The following is an 11382-nucleotide window of genomic DNA, read 5'->3' as shown; positions in this document are numbered from 1 at the left end:
TCTTTTCTCGGGCTCGGTTTTCACATCGTGATTTGTTAGGATTCAACTCTACCTTCTCCTGCCTTTTTGAGCTTTTTTTAAGTACACATGGTTTTTTGGGACTTGATCACTGATGTTCATCAGTTCTGGGTCTAAGTGTTGTGTTTTATCGGAAGCGCTTGAATCAATAAAAATATTTCAGTAAAAAAAAAATACTTAACAATTAGTGAAGAAACAAACATGCGGCGGTGGTGACAGATCTCAACTAAGGAAAGTTGAGCCTGAGGTCATGACGCACTGTAAAATTGAACTTTCCTCCCATACCGACGACCCGCTCCCCCCTGGAGACAAATTTAGCTGGCCAAGCCGTGTTTGCACACTGCTGCACTTATGCGGGGCTCCGGAGAGGAATTACGGGTCACGTTATCAAGTCGCAGTGAAGAAACAAATGCAGCCTGTGCATTTAACGAACAGCTCAGGTTTACGACTCGATGGACGGTGAAGGTATTGAACAATAAAACGTTTTCCAAGGGAAACCTTTCCATGACAAACTCTCGGGCTGCGACCAAATAGGATGCATTATTGAGATCTTTCGAGCACTGAGCGGGCGGAAATTTTCGTCCGGCTCCTCGGACATTGGGCAGAGTGTGTGTGCTGCTCCAAAGGACGAAACAGGACAGGGCTACTGAAGAACGTCAGATATCGAGGGACATAAAGCAATACCGCATCCGCCTCTCTAAATTACGGCCACGCGCTCCGATATGACAAATTAGCACGCAAGCTTTCTGAGTAGCTTGGAGCGCTGCGCACTTTCTATAGTTTCTAAATCTTTGCCTCCTTTTTCTGTTTACCCTTCGTTCTGCATGCTGCAGACAGGCATTTGAAATATTCCATCTTCGATACTATAGTTCAATTCATTTTCTCTATTTGTGTACGGTATCCCTGGCAAAAATGAAAGTATGAGAGTATCAGTATCGAAAAAAAATCGGCAGAGGTTTGGGTCCTGTTTAACCGGGTTAATTGCGTTAGCAATGGTGCGCGATTTTTTTGCGGCGATTCCTCGGCGCGTTGCTTTCGCCTGGTAGCATTGCGGCATTCCTGAGCCGTCAGGTGTTGAGGTTCACCGGTGACATATGACGTGGGACCATTCTGCGAGGTAGAGCATTGTCGCCGAGCTGCATCCTTAGTTAGCACGATGCTTTGCAAGATAAGGATCCATAGCGCTCAATATTAAAGGGACACAACACAAACGCTAAACATACACTGAACGATCTTTATTATTCGCGGACAACCTTATAAAGGTCACGTGTTGACAGGTACAGATGACTAACAATGATTATCTTGTCAAGTTCATGACGTGCAAGGAATGAGAAAAAACACAATGGAAGCCACCAAGCAGTGAGCACGTTTCACACTATCGCCCGCTGCCTTGCATCCAAGAAAGCTATTTTTAGAGCGCAGCTCTTTGGCGTCCGTTCCTGGGTTTCGCGTCGTCGTCGGCGTCGGCCTCGTAACCAGCTCCGCCCCCAATGTCACGCTTTTCAATTGGTCGAAATGCTCGTGACGTCACAGTGCGCGAATTTCAAATGGGGCCAATTGTACTTTGGCTAGTAACCATGCAACCAATCAAAGGGATCGTATAGTGATGCTGCAACTAAGTTGGACTGAGTTTAGTTAATTGCTTGGACGCGCCTCAGCAGTCGGGAAGAGCGGGCGTGTCTCACGTCGGCTCCGCCGAATTTTATGATCCTTTCCCGAAGCATTTGCCGAAGCGCTGCGACACCATCTGGCTACACTTCCAGAACAACGAGGAGACCACCCACCCTTGTTCAGGTGGGACCGTTTTCTCAAATCCTTCGAGAATTTGAAGACCAAGCGGATCGCGCGAGTTGCTAAGCCTAACAGTTAGGCCACGACTCAGCTGCCCGCCGCGGCTCCGCGGGCAAATTCTGCCGCAAACCATGACGACCCTGATGGGATACGACCCGGAGGGGATGCAGATTGTCACCATGCCGCAGGCGAAAACCCCAGTTTTCGACAAGGTTACGGAGGCGATTATCCAACGCAAGATAGAAGAGTGGGAACGCGCATCAGCCCGTGACAACCACTCGGCACGGCAAAAAGGTCGAACGCCAGATGGACGCGTCACCGCGGCAGGGGATACGCCGCTGCAGCAGACGCCCCGCACGCAAGTCAAGCGTTGGAAGCCTCCTCCGCAGCCGCGTCTGGACAAGCAAGATGCAGTGATCATAATCAAACCTAAAGGAACGCTGGAGCTCAGCAAATTCAGGGGAAGCAACGCGGTCGGAAACGCCTTGCACATTGCTGCTGGCGTCGACAAGGGCTCAGCCGAGCTCAGCGTTTGGCCCATATGGGAACAGAACATCATCGTCGTCGGGGTGCGAGACGCCCAAATAATCAGAAAGATCCTGGCAATTCACGAAATTCAGCTTGGGGACAAGGCACAGGCAGTGTACTCCTACCTCCGCCCCTCCGACGACACTTGCAAAGGAGTAATACAAGTGGACCCGAGGGTTTCCAACGAAGACATCACGAACGCGCTTCGCTCCCCGGACGCACCAGTGGTGAGCGTGAGAAAATTAGGTTCCTCCAACGTGGCGGCCATCACGTTTGAAGGAAGAAAGGTTCCGTTTCACGTCTTCTACTATGGTGAAGCGGTTCCAGTACGCCTATACAAGAAAACAACGCCAGCCTGCGCACTGTGCGGGAAACTTGGACACCGGGCGGATGTTTGCCCTTGCCCTTCGAAGTCAAGATGTCCGCAGTGCGGTCAGCAAGATGTTCCAGAATCCCACGACTGCCAACCCAAGTGCACGGTCTGCGAAGGTCCACATCCCATGGGGTCGAATCAGTGCAAGTACAAGTACCGAACATCACAAAAAACCAAGCCCAAGACAGGAGAATTCAACCACCGGTCAAGATCCAGGCTTCGGAACCGGTCCGGCAGCAGAGGTCCATCGAGCAGCGGGGACCGACTGACCCACCAGGACCAGTCCAGCAACAACTCAGCACCACCCGGCTCACGCTCTTCAAGCAATGGACCTGGGACTACCGATAATGTGTCGCACAACAACGGCAGTCGTCCAGCCGAGAAGACAACAGGACCCCATAACAAGGAGCAGCGCAACGGCAGCAAGGTGAGCTGGGCAGATGTAGCTGCCTCCTCCCCCGAAGCGTTGGCTTACAAACGACTTAAAGCAGAGATTGAACAACTAAAATCAGAAAATAGCACATTGAAACAGCAGTTAGTCATCGCAGTCAATCCAAACAACACATTACCTCCATCGACGCAACAGGCATGTCCGATGGAAGAAGATAGGGCAGAGCTACACCCTCCGTCTCCACACCAGTTAGATGCTAGCACCCCCGAGAGGCAAGCAACTACACCAGACGCACCCCACCAGGCACCAACTCCGCAGGCACCACCATCGCAGGCACTAAAGCAGCAATATACAGAGCACCCCCAAACCCAGGAACGCATCACTCGCTTGGAAAAAACAATTCAAGACCTCATTGAAAATAAATTACAAATTATGATCGAGACGACAATCAAAAGTATGTTCGAATCAGTTATTAAACCCATGATGGAAAACCTCGAACCAGTTTTAATAAGGATGCAATCGCAGGAGATCAGAATTGACCGCAAACTTCAGGAATTATCAGATGGTTCTCACAACAGAGGCACAAAGCTGCAGGGTAAAATGGGAACTCGTCGTCTGCCAAGCACTCAGCCAGATCTACAACCTGAGGGCGCACCACATGATGAGGCACAAGTTTCTAGTGTTCAGCATGGCTCCACAACGTAGACATAAACTTACTATCCTACAGTGGAACTGCAGGGGACTAAAACGGAAGAGGGAAACATTACAGCAATACATAGACTGTCATCCCGATACGCCGCAAATAATAGCCCTGCAAGAAGTGAATATGGAGGCTAAGATCAGAGGATACTCAACACATCAAACAAATCCCTCGACATGCATCTTGGTCCACAAATCATGCACGGCAATAACTGTAGACCTTAATCTAGACAGCGACATTGAATATACCTTCATAAAAATACTGCCACAGCACAGAAACAGCAAGGGCACCTATATACTCAATATATATAGTCGCCCCAAACAGCACCGCGTAGCCTTCGACGTGATCTTTCTTAAAGCCCTAAGAGAAGCCCAAAAAGCTCCCCTAGCTATAGTTGGCGACTTTAATGCTTCTAGCCCCCTATGGGGATACCCCAGGGAAGACACGAAAGGCAGAAAACTAGCATCCGCCATCGCTGACATGGCCCTGACCCTACTCACGGACCCGCAGCACCCGACGCGAGTCGGCACCAGCGTAACGCGGGATACTTCTCCCGACCTCACGCTCGTCCGCAATGCCCGCAACTATGAGTGGCTCAATACAGGAGAGACCCTAGGCAGCGATCACTACGTGCTGCAGACCATCTTCGAAAGCAACAAGCACAGCAAACCACGAGGGCAAGCCAGAATTACAGACTGGGAGACATTCAGAAAGGACACCAAACTAACCACATCCGAACAAATAACCAGCTACGAAGATTGGGCGGCTTCCATTCTCGACCTTAAAGAAAAGCTCACAAAGTCTCTTGCCACCACGGAGGACCACCCAGCTGTTGACAACCACCTCCTACACCTTTGGGAAGCAAGACGTAGTCTTATAAAACGGTGGAAAAAACAAAGACACAATCGGAAACTAAGACTTCGAATAGCCAAGCTTACTATTCAAGCAGACCAATACGCATGGGACCTCGCTCGCACCAATTGGCTAACGAAGTGCGAATCCCTCAAAGGCCGCCTAGACACCAAGGCTACATGGAACCTTCTGCGATGCCTAATTGACCCTCCGAAAGCGAAGAGTGAACAACACAGAAATTTGCATCGAGCCCTACACAGCTTTCAAGGCACGGATCATGAACTCGTGGATGAACTCACGCGTCGCTATATCTGCACCGCGCGAGACCCACAACCCTACAATAAGGAGTACCGTGGGGAACCGAACGAAGACCTAGACAGAGATTTCACTTCAGAGGAAATCATTGCAGCACTAGCAGATATGCGCCGAGGCACAGCCCCGGGACAAGACAAAATTACTGTCGGACTTCTGGCCAACCTCGGCACAGAGGCTCTGCAGCAACTCACGGATTACATAAACGAATGTTGGCGTACCGGCACCATTCCACAAGCATGGAAAACAGCCAATGCACACTTTATTCCCAAACCCGGCAAGAAAATCAGCATTGAAAACCTGCGCCCCATATCCCTCACGTCGTGTGCAGGCAAACTCATGGAAAAGGCAGTCCACATCCGTCTCTCCAATTATCTTGAGGACAATGAGCTACTGCCACACACGATGTTTGGATTTCGGGCACACTTGTCCACCCATGATGTGCTTCTGCAAATGAAACGTGAAGTCATTGATCCCGCACGCACAAACAGTAACCGAGCGCTTCTAACACTTGACCTCAAGGGAGCGTTTGACAATGTCAAACACTCCACAATCCTCAACAACCTCCACAGCATGAACTGCGGACAGCGAGCCTACTCGTACATCTGCGATTTCCTTACGGACAGAACCGTCAACATCAGCACCGGCTCAAAACACACAACGCAAGTGAAGATGGGCACGAGAGGCACTCCGCAAGCGGCAGTACTATCCCCACTTCTCTTCAACATTGCACTCCTAAATCTCCCACCTCTTCTCAATCAGGTACAGGGCATACGCCACGCCCTGTACGCTGATGATATAACCATCTGGACAACCACGGGAAGTATGGGAATGATTGAAGAACAACTACAAACCGCGGCGACAACAGTTCAAAATTATGCCCGGGCGTGTGGACTAACGTGCTCACCCGAAAAATCCGAACTGCTAGTCTTCCGTCAACGCAAGAATCAAGACACCATCAATATCCGCGTAGACAACTCACCCATCAAGGAAGTTCAGACCATGAAGATACTGGGTCTGTACATAAATAACAACGGCAACAACCTTCTTGCCCTCCAGAAACTACGGCTCGTGAGCGAGCAAGTCGCCAGGATGATCGCCAGGATAACGACGCGCAAATCGGGGATGCGAGAAGACGATACTCTGCGACTGGTGCAGGCTTTCGTTGTAAGCCGCGTCGTCTACGTAGCGCCCTACCTCCGCCTTAAGAAGCGTGACATCAAAAACCTCGACATCATAATCAGAACTGCCTACAAGAAGGCCCTGGGACTCCCTCTTGCGACATCGACGGACCGGCTCTTGCGACTGGGTGTGCACAACACGATCGATGAGCTGATAGAGGCACACCTTACGGCGCAGGTGGTACGGCTCTCCACAACTCGAACTGGCCGACAAGTCCTGAGTGATTTAAACATCAATTGCCCCCGACAGCTAGACACCAAAACCGACATCCCAGCCTCATGGAGAGGACAACTCAAGGCAGCTCCACTACCCAGGAATATGCACCCTGATTTTCACCAGTCAAGACGACAAGCACGAGCCGAAGCCATGAAAAGACACTACGGCGGGCGCGAGGGCGTGTTCTATGTCGATGCTGCGGGTCCCGAGCAGGGAATGACGGCCGTCGCGGTAGTGCACCAAAATACAACAGTCGACGGACTAGTACTGGCTAGCCAGGACATACTGGCTGCGGAAGAAGTGGCGATTGCTCTAGCTGCAACACACACTAGCTCAATATACATTCTCACAGATTCACAGACAGCGTATCGCAATTACCTCAGGGGCAGGGTCGCACCGCTAGCAGCTAAAATCCTGCAAGATAGCTACATCCGTGGCTACCAACCCACACACAAACACTTAATATGGGTACCAGGTCACCAGGGCATCCCAGGGAACGAGAGCGCACATGCCTCAGCCCGAGCATTTCTCCCCCGGGCACCCAGTGCGGATGCCGTGGAACCTCCTACCCCACTACTAACTTACAATGACATACTTCAGCACTTAAGATTATCCCATCGGGTATACCCTCCGCCGGCTAAGACACTAGATAAAGGGGAGGAACAACACCTCCGAAAGCTACAGACCAACACTTACAACAACCCACGAAGACTGCATGCCATAGACCCGGAGTCATTTGACTCACAATGCAAATTCTGCGGGGAGAAGGCGGACCTGTACCATATGGTATGGGCCTGCCAACGAAATCAGGCGATCACTGTTAATAACCAGCCAACGCAGGAGGGGTGGGAGGCAGCTCTGTCCAGCTCGGACGGAAAGAGTCAAAAGCAACTCATCGAAAGAGCCCGGACAGCAGCCTACGCCAATGGGGTTCCGGACTGAGAGCTCCAACCACGGCTACAACCTCCTAAACCATTTCATTAAAATATTTTCACCACCACCTAGTTAATTGCTTAATTAATCAATTAGCTTAATTAATATAGAGGAGAATGAAGAGGTCAGAAGAAAAGAAAAGAAAGACGCGCGCCGCAGCGACAACAGCGTCCGCGTAAGGAGACGCTGCTGAAAAAAACATAAGTACGAAGCCGCGTTCCCTCAACCACCACGCACTTCCCCACTCAGTAAGACGTTGCTCGTTTCTTATACGTTGTGTCGAACATCCTAGAGAGTTCCAACAATTGACAGGTTAATGACAGAACACGATGGATAGAAATGCAATAATATAAATATGAAATAGCCTAATTAACCTTTCTTGTTAGACCGCATAAATCAGTAAAACCGAGAACGAAATTGTTCGAGTTGGGGAATCGAACCAGGGTCTCCGGAGTGCGATACGAGCACGCTAGCCACTCCGTAGTGCCAGCTGAATGGTTTGGAATGAACAAAGGCGCGTCTAGCTAATACGGCGTCTTCGTTCACTCCCATCTTCCCCCTTTCCCTTACGGCGAGGTTCAGGTGTCCACCCAGATATGCGAGAGAGATACATTTCCTTTCCTCAAAAAATAAATTTACCGTCCAGCAAGGCGTACAGCCGAATTGGCGATGGCGTTCTGTGGACTCCCTGGCAGCGTTGCAAGACGCTGTCGCGTTCCACTCTTACAGGCGAAGCTTAACATGTTAACCACACATCAGTAACACACGCAGACAGCCAATGGACGCGTCATTCGCTGGCAGCACTTGATTCATCATTCACAACCACATTCTTAACGTACGCTCCCTTGCCGCACATGCCAAGGACGTACACCACGATCACATTCTGCGCCATTCCTCTGTACTTTGCTTTGCTGAAACCTGGATGGATCCCGAAGAGCCTCTCGAAATCATAGATTTCCTATACTGCTGTGGTGCTCGCAGAGACCACAACAGAGCGGCGGGAGTCGCTATCTACTTGCGCACAGGTCTCTCTGCAATACCAGTCGAAATGTTTGGCACGTCACATGAAGTTGGCGAACTGTGCGCCGCAAAGTTGCCCAACGGCTCGCTGGTAGTAGCTGCCTACTTCGCCCCTACCGCACTCACGAAAGACGTCGTGCACTTCCTGCAACTCGCATTAACCGTCCATCGATCCACACCGATGTTAGTAGTGGGGGACTTTAATGTTGACATAAAGACAAACAGCAGTTTCCTAACACTTATGCGGGAGAACATCCCGTTCCTCTCGCTCGTAACGCGTCCCACGGCTGTGACAACCTCGCGAGGCACTTGTATAGATCTTGTCTTTGAGAATCAAGCATTGGTGTACCAAGTCGAACATATATCAGTCTATTTCTCCGACCACAAAGCTTCCTTCATGACTGTCAAGAACTGTTAGTGGAGTCTTTGTTAAAGGAATACGTGTGAAAAATAAAAAAAAAATTCTGTGATAGCGCATACATGTGTTGCTCGATTTCTTTACCTCAATCTATCGAAAAGGTGAAACAGCTTATTTGCTGCGCTCAAATTTCGCATTAGGAAGTAACGTAATCGTCGGTTAGGAAGTAACGTAAGCTGGCCAAAGAAAATGCACTCATCATCGTAGGAGATTTCAACGCCATGGACAGGAGTTGGGGATACCAGAAACAAGACATCAAGGGAAGGACATTAGTGGAAGTAGCGGAATACTTTGGCTGCAGTCTAATCACAGATCCTGCGACCCCCACGAGAATCGGGAATAGCGTGAGCACGGACACATGCCCTGACCTCACCTTCGTAAGGAACAGCAGGGAGTCACAGTGGGAAAACATGATGGAAAATCTAGGCAGCGATCACTTTATCCTCCGGACACGAATAGCATCCGACACCATAAGACGCCAGATTGGACAGGCGAAAATCACTGACTGGAACGCGTTTCGCGGGGCTTGCAACAAGTCTGAAGGCGGTATCCAATCACTGGAGGAATGGAGCGGCATGCTGAGAGAAACGCGACAACGATGCACAAAAAGTCTAAGGAGAACGACAGCAACGCCTGAAGTAGACGCCCACCTCCTCAGACTATGGGAAGCGAGACGCAGTCTCACCAAAAGATGGCGGAAGCAAAAACACAACAGGAAACTAAAACTAAAGATAGCAGAAATTACGGCAAAGGCGGAAGAATACGCGATGCAACTCGCGAAACAAAATTGGGAACAACTCAGCGACTCACTTAGGGGAACTCTAGGCACGGCCAGAACCTGGAATCTCTTAAGAGCACTAATCGATCCGACCAAAATAAAATCAGAGAACAATAAAGCCATCCACCGGTTCATCCACTCCTTCGAGGGATCAGACATCGCCCTACTGGAGAAGGCACGGGAAAAATGTTTCGGCGATCACAACCCCCCGCGATACCAAGGAACGTATCGAGGAGCCGAAAACGAGAAACTCGACCGCCCCATAACTGTGGAAGAAGTTTACGCGGCCATAAGAAACACCACCAGAAACACGGCAGCCGGAGCGGACAGAATCGACAACGCCTTAATCCGCAACCTGAGCGACGACCTCATAAAAGAGCTCGTCACCTTTCTTAACAAACATTGGGAGGCGGAGACGGTTCCCGAAGATTGGAAACACGCCGAAGTAATAATGATACCTAAACCTGGTAAAAAGCTACAAATTGAAAACCTCAGGCCTATATCACTCACGTCGTGCCTTGGCAAGCTTTACGAACGGGTTGTAACTTTCAGACTGCAAAATTACATGGAAGACAACGACTGTGTACCACATACCATGTTCGGCTTCAGAGCGAAGCTCTCGACGCAGGACGTTCTCCTCCAAATACAAGAAGATGTCCTGCGAAACGTACCTCGGACGGGAGAAAATGTCATAATGGCCCTGGACATCAAGGGGGCATTCGATAACGTCAGCCACGAAGCGATCCTTACGGGCCTAGACAACCTGGATTGCGGACGCAGAATCCACGGCTTCGTCAAAGCCTTCCTGTCCGATAGAACTGCCACCATCGGCATAGGAGACCTTCGATCGGAAAAAATTCGCACTCCAAACAAAGGAACACCCCAAGGGTCAGTTATCTCACCCCTACTCTTCAACATAGCTATGATAGGCCTAGCTCGAAAACTAGAGAACATCGAAGGCATCAGGCATGCAATGTATGCTGACGATATAACAGTCTGGACAAACACGGGTTGTCTCGGAGAGAAGGAACAAAGGCTACAGCAAGCGGCCTCTTGTGTAGAGCAATACCTCGCAGAAAGAGGACTCGCATGCTCGACCGAGAAATCGGAACTGCTGAGAGTCTGGAGAGGCAAGCAAAACCGGACCGTCCCAACCAACGAGGACCTAAAACTCAACGTCTACCTAGATGGGACGCCCATACCCGAAAAGACAACAATAAGAATTTTGGGCATGTGGGTTCAATCCAACCAGCGCAGTACTCACACTTTTACCCTACTGAAAGCAACAACGCTACAAGTCGCACGCATGATCACCCGCATAACCAACAGGCGACATGGCATGCGTGAAGAAGACACACTAAAACTAGTCAGAAGCCTAGTAGTTAGTCGAATCACGTACAGCCTACCCTACCAGTGCCTCAACAAAAATGAAATACAACAAGCGGATGCCCTGCTACGCAAAGCGTATAAGACAGCGCTCCGACTACCACGCAACACGTCTACAGAAAAACTCATGGCCCTGGGATTACACAACACCTTTGAGGAGCTACGAGAGGCGCAGCATGAGTCGCAAAAACTCAGGCTGTTGCAAACAACGACAGGAAGAGCGCTCCTGCAGAGGCTCGGATACCGCGAGCAGATGCGAGAAATGTCGAGGGCGGCAACGATCCCCGACGAGCTTCGCAAGACCCTCAAGGTAGCGCCAATACCAAAAAACATGGATCCCAACCTCCATCGAGGCAGAAGAGAAGCGAGGGCCGAATTCATCGAGAAAACATACGCTCCTCAAGCCACGACCGTGTATACAGACGCGTCTTGGAGAGGAGGAGATACCAAAATCGCTGTAGCGGCGGTGGTCGATTCGTCTTTA

Source organism: Amblyomma mixtum, chromosome 1 (assembly GCF_055824585.1).
Source record: "Amblyomma mixtum isolate Tamu chromosome 1, ASM5582458v1, whole genome shotgun sequence".
Taxonomy (NCBI): Eukaryota; Metazoa; Arthropoda; class Arachnida; order Ixodida; family Ixodidae; genus Amblyomma; species Amblyomma mixtum.
This window is presented reverse-complemented; position numbering follows the sequence as displayed.